At 37.8% G+C, this 18,701-nt stretch overlaps 2 protein-coding genes across 6 annotated transcripts in view; one reads left to right on the forward strand and one right to left on the reverse strand.

Moving 5' to 3' along the window:
- CMSS1 (cms1 ribosomal small subunit homolog) overlaps nucleotides 1-18,701 on the forward strand; it is a 225,447-nt gene that overhangs the window by 35,823 nt on the left and 170,923 nt on the right. The window lies entirely within an intron of this gene.
- Nucleotides 1-18,701, reverse strand: part of FILIP1L (filamin A interacting protein 1 like) — a 189,356-nt gene that overhangs the window by 33,151 nt on the left and 137,504 nt on the right. Inside the window, exon 1 of one of the 5 annotated variants that reach the window (XM_010395913.4) lies at nucleotides 2,587-2,706. The exons of the other annotated variants lie outside the window; for them this stretch is intronic. The gene's annotated coding sequence lies outside the window, so the exon portion shown is untranslated. Of the gene's footprint in view, nucleotides 1-2,586; nucleotides 2,707-18,701 lie in introns of those variants that run through there. 5 annotated transcript variants of the gene reach the window in all.

Consider the following 18,701-nt stretch of genomic DNA (forward strand, 5'->3'; position numbering starts at 1 on the left):
CAGCAGGTTTGTCAGTGGAGGAAGGGGAAGTGACGGGAAAGGAACAAAGGGTCAATGCAGTTTGATAGGAAGTTGACTTTCATTTCTGGAGGGTATATTTGTTCTTAAAATGTTTTCACATTAGATGTTGTGAAAAATTACTATAAAAAGAAATTTAGATGAAGAAATACAATTGTTTAAAACTGAGTTACGTGATATTTTCTTTCACTGTCTCCTTTAAATGATGCTAGTGTTTTAATCACTTAAAATTAAGAATACCTATCAGTTAATACCCAATACGTGTTAAGAAATCTGATATAACAAAGGAGTATAATACAGAGGTGGTGGGGGGGAAAAACAGCAGTGAGAGAGGCGTAATCATTACACCTCCGTCTAATTATTTTGGAGTTTTACCAGTATAAATGAGAGCAAAATTGGTCCTGTAAGTATTAAGTGAAGAGTGTGGGGTTTTTTTCCTTTTAATCTAAGGAAGACAGACTATGAGAAATATAGTTCTGACTTTTCATAGATGCTATGATTTGTATTAGGCTAGCAGTATTCACAGTACAGATGGTACTTTAGATACTGCTAAAGCAGTCATCAGTGATAGAAGTTACCCTTCTTTGTTGGATTTGGAGCAGCTGAAATTGTCTCTTACCTATGGGGAGACTTTCTTCTTTTTCTGCTTACTGTTTTTACTGAATATATTGCATATGTAGCATTCCTGTTAATATTCTTTGTCATATTGTAGTCTTTCGACTTCTTCAGTTTATCCTTTCTACTTAGACACCTTTTGAGGGCTGTTCCTTAACTTTGGTTCCTAAAGCATCTGTTCATAACGCAGCTAAGATTTTTACTTCATAACTTGACACTGGATATTTAGAAGACTAAGTAATCATTTTAAAACTGCCAGGACTCTGCAGATATGACAGAACAGCGAGAAGAAGGGGCTCAGGATACTGATATGGGGTATTGTTTTTCTACTATGAAATTACATTTGTTCTGGTTGCTAGGATTCTTTTCAGTCTATATATACACCATACAGTGCCCTCTTCCCTGATTCTCTCATCAACAGAGGTATAAATTTTGCTTGTTACAGAAGAGATTATGTTGGAAACATGGATGTGACTTTTATCTAATTGCCAAGGTTCATAATATGCAAGTACTTGAGTTACCTTTGAAATGAAATGTCTCTTTATATTAACATTTTTAGAAGCATGTTGAAAATAACTGCTTCATATTTTCTCCATGTTTAAAGCCAAAAGAAGTTATGAAAAAGTTCACACATTATATTTTGGCTCAGCCTCTAAATCCCTGTATGCATGATACTTAACAATGCATATGTTTTTATCAGCTTTGATTTTTCCTAAATATATACCTGAACAAGGATTTTGCAGGATTTAAAACATCAAATAAAGGGAAGAGGAACCCTTACTTCTCTCCTAAAATTTCATGCTGATTTAATTTTGTATTAAGGAAAAGGAAAACATACCACAAAAACGTGTTTTACCTGTAAGAAGAGTTCGAGTTTAAAGGTCTTAAGGTCTAACTTTTCTAACATTTTAAATTACACAGAGGACTCTGAAGAGCAGTGCTCAGTAGTTCCAATTTGCAAGTAGGACAGTACAATTGACTTAATTGCAGTTCCTATAAACAAGGATTTGACAGGGTTTGGCCCTTAATTAACGGAGAGGACAGTGTAATTTTGCATACTAAGCAGGTGTGAGTTACAAACACACTGAAGTCTAATCTTTCAAGGTGCTTTGTGCCTTGTCAGAGCTGTTTTTCACTCCCTGTTTTCTGGAGTTAATAACTGCAATACTGTTGAGCATCTTGCAGAATAAGCCTTGAAGAGAGCAGTGTGTTTTCTGATTCTCACAATCATTGTGTGTTAGACCAGGATTTAAAGTTTTTTTCATCAAAATCTGACAGTTCTGCCCTCTTGTGATTTGACACTTGCACGCAAGACACAGAAGAGGGAAGCAGTGTGTAGGAGTTGAAAAGTTTGTTAGTAATTAAACTAGTTGCAATTCTCTCTTTCAGACATAGCATAATCTTATTGCAAAGTAATGTTTGTGGCAATTTACGCATCGCTCTGTAAACTACTGGAGAAGTTGTTCAAAAGTATAGTAAATGCTTAGAGACATGTGTGCGTACATGTCGACTAATACATAGCATATGCATGTAAATACAGCAGAAAGAGAGGCAGTAGCTCTACCTAATATATTACAATACTGTTGGACTCCTTCCACAGCTTTAAATGCAGTTATGATTTTATCCGACCATTTGGAAAGTGTGTGTAATTCATAACTCTCTCCTTTTCTTTAATGTTACGTTAATTCCTCATCTGTTGCCTCTGTAGGAATTGTTTTAAAGGCAGTTTTTAACGCTTGAAATAGTCACCCTATACATGACTAGCCAGACATCTTCTAGATCTCCTGGTGCTATTTTGGGGTATTTCATTGTTTCTCAGTCCTCATCCCTCTTTTTTTTTTTTTTTTTTTTTTTTGGAAGTGACTTTTTAAAAAAAAAAAAGTATCTCGATAGGAAAAAGCCAGAAGCGCCAGTGCTTGCCAGAAGAAGCTTGCTTCCCACCCTCTGCCTTACCTTGCGCTGGCGGGCTATAGCACTCCCGGGTGAGCTGGTGCTGCACGGCGCGGGCGCTGCGCGGTGGCATCGGGGCTGCGAGCATTCCAGCGCTCCCGCTAAACAATGAGGGATGGGCGCGCGGCCGCCCGAGCCTATGCAGCATTACGTCAGCGCCTTGCCATATAAGGCGCGGTGCAGCCCCGCCGCGCTGCCCGGTGCTCTCCGCCGGCGGCCGCAGCCTGGGCGGCTCGGCGCTGGAGACCTCGGCTGCCCTGGGCAGCTCGTTCCCCTCTGGGCAGCTCGTCCCCCTCTGGGCAGCTCGTTTTCCTCTGGGCAGCTCTGCCCGCCCTGGGCTCGGCCCCGGGTGCTGGCTCCGGCCGAGCCCAGCGCTGTGTGAAACGCTGCGTTCGTCCACCAGCTCAGGGCCAAGAAGAATGTGCGGAAGGTTTGGGTTAGGGCAGTTCCCCTCTAGCACTGATAATGAAGTCGTTAGAAGTTGTTACTGAATAGGTACAATGTACAATGTTTTCCACTTAGTCCCGCAGCCTGGAGTTTGAAAACGGAAAAACTGAATTCCAAGTAACCTTTTTAATTAGTTGTTCTAAGGGACCTTTTAATGTTTTCCTTTCCTTTTTTTTTTTTTTTTTCTCCAATATGACAGAAAATGTGACTTTAGCCGAACTCCTCTGAGTGGGATATGAACTTTGAGCCTTCCTTTTTTTTTTTTTCCTTCTGTAAAGAGTCGGGGTCCTTGGAGGATAGTATTTTATTTCCTGATGATGTAACTACTAAACAATTCTCTTAAGTGATGATGGGAAGGCCAGATGAAATCTGATTTTTTTTTTTTCTCTTCAATGTTTTTTCTACCAACCCCTTTCCTTTTTCGTGTGTTTGTGTTTCAGCTAACACAATTAAGCAGTCCAACCAACTATTTTTAGTAAGAAGGTCTTAAAGAAATGAGTCGTTTGTTTTAATATTTAGGAAAGAGGCAGAAAGCCAAAAACTAAGATTTAGATTGAAGAACTTAAAATGTATCTCTTGTATTCCCCATTCTTTTCTGTACACCCTGAATAAACATTGAGGACAGAAGGAAGAAATACTGGAAATAGGCACAAAATTTGTTACTGAAAATCCACTAAGGGTTAATGGGAGTCAGTGAAATAAACTCCTTTTATGTTGATGGGTAAATTAGACCGTTGAAAGGCTATTAAAGTGTAGGGTGTTAAAGTAGGTGCATCCACAATTAATTTGCAGCATTTGAATTTTAGTCTTCGTCTCTATAGCTTAAGCTGTTCTCTGCCTGCTTTTAGTGTGTTTTGTCATATTGAACATAATGCTAACATAAGGCAAGTTACTTATTTGGGGGTGTTGTCTGTAGGTATGAAGACAAATGGTGATTAAGATATTTGCATTTCATTTACAAGACAGACATCTTCTAGCTATCTTGCGTACATCTACCCTAAGTATAGCCTGAAAAAGGTACTTATTCTTTAGTTGGATAATTCTAAGCAACTCCTTGCGTTGTTACTGAGTAAAGACTTCCTCAGAGCTGTGCTGCTTATTTGTATGGGTGATCCTGCTGTGTCCTCTCTGTCAGTTTCTGAGAAAGTTCAGACTTGGGTGCCTCATCAGAAAACTTTCAAATTATTTAATACTAACCCTTCCCAAATGGTTTTGGAGATAGAAAGCATCTTATTTGAATATACCAATGGACAGACCAGGATAATATTTCATTTGCTATTCTAGGGAGATTCAATAATCAAATCCAAACAAAAACAAAATAACCTGTTCTTTAGCTGATATTGACCTATTCAGTGGCTTGGCTAATGTTTTTGGAAGCTAACAGTTCGTCTAGTTTTTCTCAAAAGTATTATGCCAATATGGATCATTTGAAGCACAAGCTCATCCAGGTGACCCTGATGTGGGGAATATCTTCTGCTACAGACTCAGCCTTTCTGCTGGGACTCTGTTTAAAATGACAGGACAACTGCAGGTGCAAGGTGCTGTCTTAGAGCAGGCTGTGGAGGTACTGCGGTATCCAGTTCTGATTAGCAGGGGGAGTCAGGGAAGTTATTCACTGGAAGGTAGGTAGGAGTTAAATGTGAATGCATTCGTTTTTACATATGCATGTGTGTATGCAAGCATATAAATCCTCAGGGGTGAGAACTACTGTTTCTGTCCTGGGGTTTGGGTTTTTTTCTTTCCTTCTCTTTGCAATTGTTTTGTTTTTCTGCAACTTTCCCTTCACCTGCACACACCCTGTTTCTGTAGACTATATGAAAATTGCCTGCATTTTTGTTCTCCCACATGAAACAGTTGTTTTAAGCCATAAGCAGCTTTGAAGAAGAGGACTTCTCAAAAGCTGGTAATCAAAAAATCATCCTCACAATCTAGTTCTGTTCTGGAGTTGCAAGGAATACAGCTCAGATAGTGCTGGTGTTAAGTTTACTGGTAGTCTGGGAGCAGGGAATAGAGAATGCAAGTCCTTCTGTTTATAAGTCTGTGTTTACATCTGGGGATGGCCAAAAAACAAACTTCTAGTTTCTTAATTAATTCTTCTCTGCAATACAAAAGTGCACATCTGTGACCTTCTGCAAGCCAGCTTTATCGAAGAGCATCAGCTGAGTGTGTAATGACCTGACTTCCTTCTCTCATGTTGTCGTGATTTAAATCACAGAGTACAGTGCTATTCCAAGCCCTGTTAAGGAACTATATTATTAAAAATTCCAAGTTCTGGACTACTATAACATGAAAAGCTTATTTTTATCTGAGGCAATGAATTGAGTTAAAAGAAACCTTCCTTTACTGCTTTTTTACAGTTTCTTTCAGTATCTGTAGGTGGAATCCTGGCACTGATGAACTACACCAAAGAGAAAAACAAAAAAGCCTTTAGGCAGGCAGCTATGTCTGTCTTATTCTCCATTCCTCCCTGAAAATGACTTCTGGTTCCTTAGTTACCACGTATCGTTTTGCACAGAATTGGTGCATTTGCAAGTATTGTGACGGCAGAAGGAACTGCGGATTTGTAGATATTGGAGACCAAAAGAAAATCTTACTAAATCATTTGGTGCATCTTCTGTAAATGTAGGGCTGCTCTGTGCAGCTGTTTGCAGTGACTTTTGTCTAGTCTCTGCTTATCGTTTTGTATTGTTATTTGTGCCCACATTCTTTCTGGAATTTACTTAAAAAAGAAAGAAGCTGGAGAGATGGAAGATTACATGAGGCAAGGAGGAGATAAAATAAGCTAAAAGACTTTGAGGCAGTTGTTTAGACTTTATCTGAAACTATCTGAATTCCTCCCATTACTTCCATCGTTAAACTACTTCTCTTTCCTTTTTCTTCCCATGGCATTTCATAGCAGCAGTTCCAGTGTCCTTAAACCCATAACCTATCTATTGCAGCATTTGACCCCTTCCTTTGGCCATTTTGTATCTAAGATAAATAAAGGAAATTAGAACTTGGGCCTCAGTTCAACAAAGCACTTAAAACATAGCCCTGTGTATTTTTGTTGAAAAAGGAAAGGACTTCAGCAGAACTCTGATTTTAATGATATATTGAAATGCTTGGCTGAATCAGGCTCTTGGTCACATTTACTTCATGTAGATATTGTTGAAGCTTGGGCTTTTGAAATTCTCCCTGGGGTCTAAATCTTTAGGTTACTTTCATATTCCAAAAATAAACATCTACTGAAGTACAAGCACTGTCAAAGATTTTATTATTATTTTACATTACTTAAAACTGTTCGCTTTTTTGGAGGTAGTCTGCTTAGTTTTGCATGTGATACCTGGAGAAATGAAACATATGCAGAATTGACAAGCTGAATTTTATTGCCTTTCATAAATCTGATCTGATATTTAACATTTTAATAACTCGTGTGACTTCAAGGATTTTTCTCCACTGTGTGCTCAGCCTTGTCTCTGAAATCTGTGGGAGTTTGGACATTACTCAGTGGACGAAGACTCACTCTAATTATTTCTCAGATTAATAGTGTCCTTCAAAATTTTTCTAATTTATCTTTATTATTTCTCCTAGCATTGTGCTTGATGATCTCTTTGATTTCACCAATAAAGTGTTTTAGGGTTTCATATCCAAATGTACAGATTAATTTCTGAATATTGCAAAAAGAAATATGGAGGTTATTATGGCTTATTTACAGTCTGAAATATACTGACAACTGATAAATGCATGTGGAAGGCAAGGAGGAGAAGCAGGGGAAAGTTCTAAAGACAACATTCTTCAGATTCATGTGTCTTTTCCTAGGGACCATGGGTGGAAAGAGATTCATATCTTCATTACTCTGTGGTTTTAATTTTTTTTGGCAGCAGGAGGAAATATTTTTTCAAACTTTCCTATTGTTTGCAGATTCCATTATTCTCCCTTTTTTTGGCAGACACAAATAAAATTCCTAGCCAAATATTAAGGATAATTAGATCCCTTTATGTTGGGCACTGTATTGGGAAGTTGATGACTGCACCTCTCAACTACTAATGGCTTCTAAGGAGAACTTGCAAGTGCTTCGTATCTGCTTGTGAGGTGGTTTCATTTTGTTTATGGGATGGAGGTAATTTTTTATGAAAAGTCTTTTTTTTTTTTGCATGGCAGAGTTTACCATGAACAAACATGAATAGAATTTAATTTGTATGCCTTCCCCTACTGTGTATAAACCATACATAGCCAAGTAATCTTTTCTCCATGATGAAATGAGGTACTGTTACTTAGTTCATGAAAGCTCTGTATAAGAGTGTATTTTAAGAAGAAGTTTGGGATTGGAGGTTTGTTTTGTTTGTGATGAGTTCTGCAGTGAGATTTTTTTATAAACCTACCCCCACCCACAATATGCCTGTCTAGCTGGGCTATTTCTGGAGGCACGACAGCCGTTTCACTATTAATGCAATAGCAAAAGTGAGTTGTAATCCTGTGAAGACTTAGGACCTTGGAAGGTGCTAAGTTTCATGCCTGTGAACATGCTTGGATGTAGAACATATTTTAAATATCTGTCTTTAGTCATTAGAAAATAAGAAAAAGTGACACTATGTACTACTTCATCCATTTCCTTTGAATTTGGTCAAAGCAAGATTCTTTTTGTAGAACTTCAGGGAAGTGGTGTGGCTGAAACATTTTGAGCTTCAAGTCTGACTCCACATGAATCCCTGTCTCTTTTTTATGTATTAATCTAAACTGTGAGTTCAGTCATTTTATTCAAAGTGATCAACTCCCTTTCAGAGCAGTATAATTCTTGTTTGAATAAAAACTGCACAGGTTTGTTGACTCAACTTTTCACACTGCCATGAATTGACCATGGTGCCAGTGGAGGATGTTTCTTTTAAAATCATCTTTGATGATATGAGGTGAAAAAGTAGATCAAGTTATTGCAGGCTCTTTCAACTCTTCCATATCATTCACTGTCTCTTTCATTATGCTTTTCCCCTCATGTGTGTTGTTCCTGCACTTGTTGCTGGGTGATGCCATTCCACCAATGGCTTGGAGAGCAAAGCCCAGCACACAGGTAGAAGGACTTGGCATTCAGTGCGTTTCTTGCAGGTTGCAAGTTTACAGGAGCCTCCTGAGGCCATTGACTGCTTTGGGAGCACAAGGCTGTCAGGCACACGCTTAGGTGAATGCGGACTTGAATGCAGCATCGGAACTGGAAGAAGGCTCATTGGTGCCATTGATGCTATGCAAAGAGGAGTACAAAGTTGTCATGCTTTTTTTCTTTTTTGGTGGTTAAGTAGAGAGAATCCAGAATTAAAATTTATCATGAAGCCTATATTTCATTGTTATAATTCTGTTGAACAGGCTTCTCTTGCCTCCTACTGATTAACCCAGTGAAAACAGAGCTGTTAAAGAGCTTTTCTGAAAGGGACTAAGGCTCTAGAAGAATGAGTATGGATGCTAAAGAAGGCAAAATTTGCAAGGAGAGAAAGTATTTTTTTGCTGGGCTGCCTGCATTAACAGAGTAAAATACAAACATGCTCTTGGGCCCAGAGGCCCTTCTTTGGGTCTCTAGATGCTGCATTTATGTTACAAAATCTGTGTAATAACAGACATCTTTTCTGTCTTGATAAATTCCCTCCCTAGGGTTCCTGGTAAGAAATACATTCAAAAAGGCTTTTCTTATTCTCTGTGATTTCAGTAGCTATACAATAGCTCCTGTTAAAAGCACAGTGCTTCGAGTTATTGGTGATTTTGGTACCTGTTCAAGGAGTACGTGTTGAAATAATGCAGAGGCAAATGTATCCTATACAAGCTGTTTTAGATTGCGGATTCCTAGGGATGTAATGTAACTCGTAAAACTTTGATCCCTTTGGGATTCAGAATTGCTGAGCTATCTGATGGATTCATAGTTTAGAAATGTGACTTAGTTGTGCGTTTCAGTTCTCTGGTCTGGAAAAGTATTTACAGAATTTCTTGATCTCCTAGGGTGTAGTTACATGTAGCTCTTTGTGTTAGTCTTGCCCACAGCAGGTACTGTTCAAGGAGTCTCTTGGGCTTGGGGAAATGTATTTAGCAGACTCAGACACTCCACAGCTCCAGAGTCTGCAACAAAAATTTTACAAAACCCTTGAGTGAGGAAGGGGAACAAATACAAAAGGGTATTAATTTGGCTTTTTTACAGCAGCTGGCATGAGACATATCAGCCTTAAGAACCATTACGTTAAACTCAGCAATATTGAAGTTGTGTCATTATCTGGGAACACTTTTATTGATTTCATGTCTCCGGGTGTTATGTCAACAGGATGGACTATTACTAAGAAGGTCTTTTAGGAGATGAACTAAATGCTTGAGTAGCCTACAGCTTGCTTCATGCTTGAAAACTGACCTAAAGCACCAAAAAAAGTGGTTTAAGGAAATTTCTCTTCCAGCACCTGAAGAAAAGGCAAAATTTTCTTTTAGTCCCTAAAATTCTATGTTCTTTAAACAGTATTCCCTTCAACCTTTCCCACTGCTTTATAGTCTGCTTTATTTTGTGGAGTTTTTTAGTTGTTGAGTGCTTTATTTTTAACCTGTTTTGTTCAGTTACCTATTTTTAGTTGTAAGGATGAAGCTTCTGTACCTTTTAACGTTGGTAACTTGATTGTTAACTTGGTAACTTTTAACCTGGGTAACTTGTTTGAAAGCATTTTGACAGAGCGTAATTTCCGGCTTCTATTTGCTCTGGCCAGTGAACTCCAGAGCTTCTAATATGAAGATTAATATTAATTAGATGAAAGATAGTTGCAATCCACAGAAATTGCATTTATAAAGCATGTGATCAAGATGAACTGTGTAGAATTTATTAAAGAGAGCAATGTATTGGGTTCTGTCTTGTAGTGATAGTTTCATGAAATCTCAAGTGGCATATTCTGCTATGAAGTCTCATAGTACATTTGATAATTGCTAATAATTTATCGTATAAGCAGACTGTACTATTACTCAAGAAAAAAAATAAAAAAGCTAATTTCTTAAATGGATTCAACAAAAGAACACAGACCTTAGTACTTTTAGGTGACTCTGCAGAATAAAGATTTAAGCGCTGTAAATTTGTTGATCTTTGGGTTGTTTACTTCCCTGCCCCCTCTCCAATAAATACAGAACTGTATGTATAGGTAAATATTTGTGCATAACTGTAGCCAGTAGCAAGGACAGAGGGAGAAAAGTGGTTCTAGTTATTGTAATGCAGTACTTAAGACAGTGCTTACAGCCTTTTTGTGTTTAACTTTTAAAATAATGCATAAATGTCTCAATTCCATTTATAATAAACAGAGGCCTAGAACTAGAAAGCTGAAATAGAACAAATGTATTTCTGAATTCCAAATGTATGTTGTATTGGTTAAATGAGATCCAGTTGTGCATGACCTCTTAGTTTGATTCAAGTTTAGGACACATGAAGTTTGTTAGTTCTTTTCTGTTTTACCCCATTTTTCTGATTTAAATTGTTTTTATTTCAGATTTCCTTAGTAGATGGGCAGAGGCTATTCTCACATAAATCAGTCCTTGATATTGCTGCTGAGTAAAATGGAGCATACATGAATCCAACACTACCAAAATAGGAGGAGTTACTTTGGTAGAAGCCTAAGATGTGTCCAGGGTGACATAAGGTTATATAGAGCTTGACAAGAATAAACACTTTGAGAGCTATAAAATTCTTTTGACCTTGGGGCTTGGGAACCTAAGTGGAGCCTTAACTTTCAGCTATCTGTGTATACGTAAATCAAAGCAAGTCATGCCCAAAAATGTTGCTAAGTATATTTGTCTCAGTGGTCAGCGTGACGGATGGTTGCAGTTCTTGGAGCGGTTGTGGTAGGCATAGGTATCCCTGGAGCAGAAACACGCATGGCTCAGAGGCTTGTGGAAACCCTTATTGGTGGTTTTGCTCATGGAGAGCAGGCTCCAAGTTGGAGGGAATTCTGAAGTGCCTCCAGATCTGTTGGGAATCACTCGGAAAAGTTTATATATGCAATTTTACACAAAGGTTTCTGGGTGTGTCTGAACTTCAATGAACGATGGTTGCAATGACTTCTTTCAGCTAGTTAACTTTTACAACGAGTGACTGAGGGCTGACTGTGATACCTTAGCTTTAAATGATGTCCTGGTCTGTGTTCCACATGTATTGATGTCATAGAATTTGAGTCGTTCAGCCAAACTTGGACTCACTACTTTTGCTTCAATATTGGACTTTCTTGGAAGCATTTTCTCTGTTTTAGGTACTTAGCAAAAGCAGCAAAGCTGCCCGTTTTTGGTAGTGGATTTCTACAGGCTTCAGGGAATAGCATTAATATAAGTAATACAAAAAAAAAAGGGGGGGAATCATGTTTGTGGATCCTTTTGCAAGTATAGTACTTTGTTTCTTTTCATAACTGCAGTATAATAGAGAGACCAAATCACCTTGTGAAGTTGTTTGTGATCTTTTTTTCTTTAACTACTGCACCAGCTATTAACAAGTTTTTTTTCTTTTCCCCTTGTGCTCTTCTGTGCTTCTCTCTGTTTTTTACGTGCATCTAGGAGCCAAAAGCAATAAAAGAGGCTAACATTTGACAGGTGAGGTTCCAGTTTGTCTTTGTCATGTCGGAAAAAAGAAAATCCATTAGTGGATTATTGGAAGGTGGAGGGAAGGTGAAGATGCCAATGTCCAATGGAGTGACTTGGAAGGAATGGTTAGAGGTATTTTTAGCATTTGTACTGGAATGCAGGGAGGCTTATTGATTGTACTTTTGTTCCCTGAGGGAGGTCAATGGGAAAGGGAAGAGGTCCACAATCAGGAAGTAATCCTCACAGAATCACAAATGCATGCTTTTCACTTTGACATTAATCTGAGTTTAGAAAGGAAAATGCCTAGGAGTTGCATTTCTGCATGGATTTACATTAGAAATCTTGTATTTCAAGTGGGGACAACTTGTTACTGTCAATTGCATGGCATTGAGGACAGTGAAAATGGTCGCATCTTTCATAATGAAGAAAAATGTTCACTTTGTTTTCTAGTAGGGCTTTAGGTTTTATTTTTTTATCTGTCTTCATTCTTCTGACATTGTTCTACCTCACTCACTATTCATAGTAATTTCTTAAGTGAGAGTAATTTTACTCAGCTGATAATAGAACCTTAGTGTTTTGTTGTGTCATGTTTCTGTTGAATATTTGAATATTTTACTTTCACTAAATGTTCCTTCTCTTTTAAAAAACACTTCTTCATTGACCTGAACTATGAAAGCTGCTATATCCAAAACCCTGTCAGGTGACAGTCCTTTTTAAGTGTATGTTTGTGTGCATGGTTTTATGACATTTATAGGCTATTAACTGTTTCTACTTTGATGAACAATGAATGTACTGAGAAAGTGTTCATATGCAACATTTGAATGCAAATCCTAAGTTAAACACCTTCATAACTCTTAAGCTGTGGGGATATTGATACAAGTTGGAATTACACATATAATTTCTCTCTTAGGAGTTGCACAGATCTCTTAGGTGTCCTTTTGGGCATATGCATTTCTTAAAGTTACTTAAAGAAAGCATTTTTTCTTTCTTGTTCATAGATGCAGTTTGGGAGAGAATTTTATTCCATTTTTTGAGAACCTGTAAATTCAATGAAGTTGGGCTGTTCTGTGTGGGTTTTGTGTGACTAGTTTGGAAGAAAACTGTGATTCACTTCTTGGTGTCAGAAAGTTTCTAAGAGCAAGCAAACCATAAAGGGGGACACAGCTCTCGAGTGAGTGGTTCAGACTGAAAAGTGCTTGGGCTTCTCAGTTCTGTGGTTCACAGTGAGCATGCTCAGATGTTTTGTTACTTCCAAAGAAATACTACATCATCTTATTTGCAAAGTCACTAGGCTATAGCTGTCTTTATGTCCAACAGAGTTCTCAAGTGGGATATCAAATACATGCATTACATAATCAGAACAAAGCCTTTGTTGGTTGATTGTACCCTTAGGGTGGGATGCTGAATGGTAGTTGCATATGGAAGACATAATCTTGCAGAATTAACCATTTCCTAACCATCCTATCAACATCTATGAAGTGAAATCATAGCCTGGGGATAAGATTCACTTGGGAAGGGTATAGCTAAAGAAAATAAGATTTTAAATTGGTTTAATGAGTTCATCATCTTTCTGTAAATGCACTTAAATGTATTGAAACAAACAGAAAGAACCAGAAGGGTTTTATGCATATATTTATAGACTGATTTGCTGAACTTTCATGTGGTGTAACTCCTGTTGTTAATGAATTCAAAGGAGGTAGACCAATTTCCACTCAGTCTGTGGTTTTAATTTATTGGAAAATGATCCACTTAAAAATACCGGAAATAAAATTTTTTTTGTTATGGAATATTAAATTTGTCTTTCTAAGCTAATTTAAGCACTTTTTAGAGTTATTCACTTGTTAAGGACCATATGTGCAAAATATGTGTCTGGTGATTTTAATTGGTCCAGTTCAGAACTGATCTGGCTTTTAATAAGACCTTTTTTTTGTGAAAGGTATAATATGGAGCTTATAATTCTCAAGCTACATGAAAGTGATACCAAAGTTTGGTCTTTTATTGATTGTCATGGTATTTTTTGTGATCTCAGTCTAGTTTTAATGAACCTGGATTTCATAAACCTCATTAAAAAAAATTAAATAAACAGGTAAGTTCTTATTCTGTGGGAAATGAGACCACATTAAAAATCCAAAACCAAAACCCAAATAAAACCCCACATTAAAAAATCTGTTATGATGATCTACATGTGATTTCCTGTGTTGTCTTAATGCAGTTTTTATATGTGGCTTCAGGGTAAAATTGCACCGAACTTTCAAATTAAAACTGCTAGTCAGCCTTTGGGTATGTGTACCTTTTAGACTGGAAGGTCTAAAGGAAGGTCTAAGGGAAAAAATGCTGATTGAACCCAAGGCCATGGGTTTTGTTCCTGTCGTCCCTCTTGCACTGCTCCCAGACTAAATTAGGATCCCATGTGAGTAATCCATCAATATTGACTTTGCTTTTGAGATATATTTGTTGAAGAGTGGGAACTTGTTGACAAGTTCTTTTTGTTATTGTGCCTGTCCCAACATATCCTTAGAAATAAAAAAATTGATTTGGTCATTTCACAGAATTCCTCCGGTTCTTCACCAGATCAGTTTCAAATGGACAGTGCTCCCATAAAAATCTTGAAACAAGATACTGATTTTGGAAGTGTTGGCCTAAAAATACTCTCCTTGATCCTTCAAGGATCACTGGGACAGAGGTGTATGTAGTACTGAAGACCCTCAAGTGAAAAGCAAGGCATGTACAGCAGAATTTAAAACTTCCTTGTATTTTTATCCAGTCACAGCAGACAATGTAATTCTTTACCTTTTTTTTGGAAATGCATATCCAGGACAAAGCATGGATGAGCACTCAGTAGACTTAATAAAGCTAATATGCAAAATTTTGATGAATGCAAGTTCCAGCTGTTATCCATTGGATGGGCAATAGGTGATGTTCAGCATCCTACTGACTTGCTTTTCTTTTACTTATTAGCAGTTCTGTTTAGAAAAGTGGAGAGGGGAGGGTTGGGTAGGGAAGGAGCCTGTGTGACATTTTCTCCCTGATAGTTATTCATGTAGGCATCTTTCAGTCTCCCAGGGATATTTATACCAGTTGTGGAGCAGACATTGGGACAAAGGATTACTAGTTAATTTGGGGAGCTAAAAATACATGTGGCAGATGTGTTAAGGAAAATGCCACCACAAACACCCTCCAGGTTTTGGTAGGGAAGCATCAAAGCTGTAGGATTTCTCTCTTTGATGGTGGAGCTTGCCATATAACCTTTCTGCTTTTTGGCCTCTCTGAATTAATCCTGAATACTACTCAGAGACACAAGGAAAAGCATAATTCTACATCAATTGCAGTCAGCTTCATAGGACACCTTGGAAGTAACAAACATCAAACCCTGGGATGAAAATTAGGTGTAAAAAACAGGTAAAAATTCTTTTGTTATTAAGAATCACTTAATAACAAAACAGCGTAAATAAAAGTAAGATGTGCTGGATAGTTTCCATTCTTAGCATAAACCCCTGTCTTTAAGTAATTAACAGTGGCCTTGCAAAGTTAGGAAAATACCAGGTTTCAGGCTGTGCATCTCTGTTGGTTTCATTATGCTCTTGAGAATTTAAATGGAGGCAAAACATAATTCTTTAGTCTGTGATTATGCAGGTTAGGTAATTTTCTGATACTGAATGTATGGTTCCCTTTTTTCCTTTGGAAACCTCTGTCTGCATCTCCTCACATTAAAACAAACCAACAATCAAAAAACCCTAACTAAACAAGAAAAAAAAGAACCCAAAAATCTGAAATCAACCAACCAAAGAAATGGAAAACAAAACCAGAAAAGGAAAAGATCTAGTATTGCTATGTGGCAGCTGTGATGCAGATAATCAGTGCAAGAGCATCAGAGAAGAAAATAGTGAAGTTTTATTTGAATTCAATTTAGTTTAATAACACTTTTATTCCATCGAAGTTCTCTTGAAGGTGGCCAACATACCTACTTCTGTGCTGTTTGTCATTGAGTTACTCCTTTTGGAAACTTGTAAACTTGTTTAAATAATTTATTTCTTGATGAACTAATTACTTCTGTTTATTGGTACCAAGGTAGCTGCTCACTTCTCTTTTAGTGGATAACATCCATTTTTTCCCCCCTCCATTCATCTTTTACTCTTTTTTTCTTCCCACCTTTCTGAAGAATTATCTGCATGATTTTAGCTTTTCATGGTCTTCTCTTGACAACAAAAACAAGGGCATCTTAAGATTGCATTATGCCAGCAACATCTATAAATGTTCTTTGAGGTCCACTGCTCTGGAACTGTGAAGTGTGTGCCCAAGCTGACCCTGGGAAGCAGGAGTTGCAGGGAGAGAGACTGCAAACCACTGGTAAAATGAGCAGTGAGTTTACAAGAAAAGAATGCTGGATCACCAGTGTTGATGCTTGGGTAAGCGATTCACAAAGGAATCTTCCATCTGGAAACTGAAAGGAGAAAAAGTTTATTTAAGGTGGCCTTTAAAAAAAAAAAAGGTAAAAAATTGCTTCTCCAGTACATGGCTGCAGCTATATATTTTGCAGCATGAGTCATAGATGGCTTTATAGTTCTACATCCCCTTGCATAGGAGGAATAAACTTTGGAGAAGAGGAAGTTAAGAGAAAACAGAAGTGTGAACAAATGCTAATGGTGCTCTCTCTGGCTCCATTCAGTCTGCCATTTCATCATACTTGAAGGGGGTAATTCAGAGATTCCTTTCTTGGCATATAAGTGGCAACATATGTTTGAAACAGTGAGTGGAAAATGTAGGGAAAAAATGACAGGCATATGGCAATAGGAAGGCAAGGAAAAATTTGTTGCCCTAACGTTAGCCACATAATTGGTACACTTAACTTGTGAGGGACTGATTTATTTAAAGACAAAAATGTATGCTCCATTTATTCAGGTTTTCTATACGTGGCCTTCATCTTATAGTGCCTTCATAATTTCTTTGCTCTCTGAGGGAGTGGAAGATGATAGGAGAGGTTCAGAGCCTCAGCCAAGGAATAGAGGGGGAAATCTGGATGCAAATAGACAAACCAACCTTCATTCATAGCCTCATTTTAAAACAGGAAGAATTGAAAACCTCCTTTATTTTAATACTCAGTTTTGTGCCTTTTTTTTTTTTCCCCCATGTTGAGTTAGGAAGAATGTTTATGGCTTAATGCAACATAAGATGTACTGCTTAAAGAATAGAATAGCTGTCCTGGAAACAGGCATCATCCAAAATAGTGTTTCCAGTGTGAAGTACATGCTGAGGTAACCTGCTGACTTTTGTCAAAGAAGGGTTTCTACCCATGCATATGTCTGTGCACAATTGTAAGCAAAATGCAGTACCTCAAACTGTATGTGATGCAGAGAGAAGGTGGGTAGCTCTTTCTGTTTCCTCAGTTAATTTTGTGCCCTGAGTTGAATAATTCATTTCAAGGGAGAGTGTTGTTGAGAAGGCTACGGTCAAACCTGGTCTTGTAGATCTTCTGATGACATGCAAAATGTGTGTTTAGGAACGCCCTTTGGCCTGAAGCTGAAAACTCTACAATCTAAATAATATATTCTCAAAATGCTTAGGAGGAAATCAGTCTGTTTTCTTTCTACTGAAAAATGATTAATCAAAGCCCTGGGAGAATGTCTCCCACCACACTGGCCTTTAGAAATGTGGCCTCTTCTCTGAAGAGTGGTGAGGCCCTTCGGGAACTGTAACTTGCCAACTGATTGGTCATGTTATGGCCCTTATTCCATGGGGATCTTAGTCCTTGCATGGAAATGGAAAATTGACTAAGTGACATTTTAATTTTGTTCACTCTTGTCTCTGGCCTCTTTTGGCTCTGGGATTTTATGGTCTAGTGATTTAATTTTGAGATGCTAAGTCTTATGTGAGATTATAAATACTGGTAAACTGATTGATTATGCCAGCAAATGTAGCTTGTTCTGGGGAAGTGAAGGACAGATGCTTTACCTATCTTATTTAAATTCAGAAAGTATGCTGTGTTAAACTTCTAAAAATAGATAAAAAGCCAGCTTTTTAAAGAAACAAAACAAAAACAATGAAAACAGCCTCCATAATTAGTATTGTGTTAACAAGTAACACACTGAAAACTTGAGAAATCTGAACTATTATCTCTGCCAGAGTAAATGACATCACAAATACTGTCAGCAAAATGAATTAAATGTTTTGAAAGGAAACCTATGTATGTTATTCTGGTTGTCACCCATGTTAGCAAAAAGCCAGGAGAATGCATCTGAAATTTGTAGAAATCTCTGGAGTTAAAAAGGAAAAAAAGAATTTCTAACTATGTGGAGAGAGGAACCTGTACAACAAAAATTATTAGTGTACTGCTTGTTTGGGAGGAAAGAGGAGATGTTTTTAAAGAAGTTTCAGGAAAGTTATTAAATAGTCTCTATTTGTTAGCTTCTGTATGTCTTACTTTACTTACATGTAAATGCATTCAATTGCCCTGTAATTTGTCTTGGTTATTTTGTTTGATTGTTGTTTTTTTAGTTTAGTAAATGGACCTTGGTGGAATCACTTCCACGCAAGCAGAATCCTGCAAATGTAAATGTGTGGACTACAGTGATGCAGGTCAGAAGGGACAGGGACATGTATCCTCCTTTCTATGAGGCCCTTCCTCCTAATTACGCATCAGTTTGAAGAGTCCATTTAAAGAGGTTTGGTCGTTTTGTTGTTCTGGTCATGTTTTGGTTTCTGAGCAACTAATGGTTAAGGAGAGAACTACATTTTGTGTCATAAACACTTCAGCTGACTGGAGTTTTTCCTTGAATTGGCCATCACACCAGCATAAAATGGTGTGAGGACTTGTCATGTTTGAGGTAGAGCTTTTTGCTTCAGTAATTGGCTAAAACATACAAACTATGACCTGCTGTCAGTTGTCAGAAGGGAATCAGTGCATGGTTCTTACATCGTTGTACTTCGCCACCGTGTAACTGTAGTCTCAAGGTGTGACATCTTTATGGTGTGGGAAACTCCAAATGGTTTGTACAGCTTTGTAAAGCAGCAGGGTTGTAGCCTGTCTGTGTGCCATGAGTGGCAACCATCAAGTAGAAGGGCAGATTTCAAAGGGCCATGTATGGGCTGCTTGCTGGGTATGGAACACACGAGCACGAGTAGTTATT

Source organism: Corvus cornix, chromosome 1, assembly GCF_000738735.6.
Source record: "Corvus cornix cornix isolate S_Up_H32 chromosome 1, ASM73873v5, whole genome shotgun sequence".
NCBI lineage: Eukaryota > Metazoa > Chordata > Aves > Passeriformes > Corvidae > Corvus > Corvus cornix.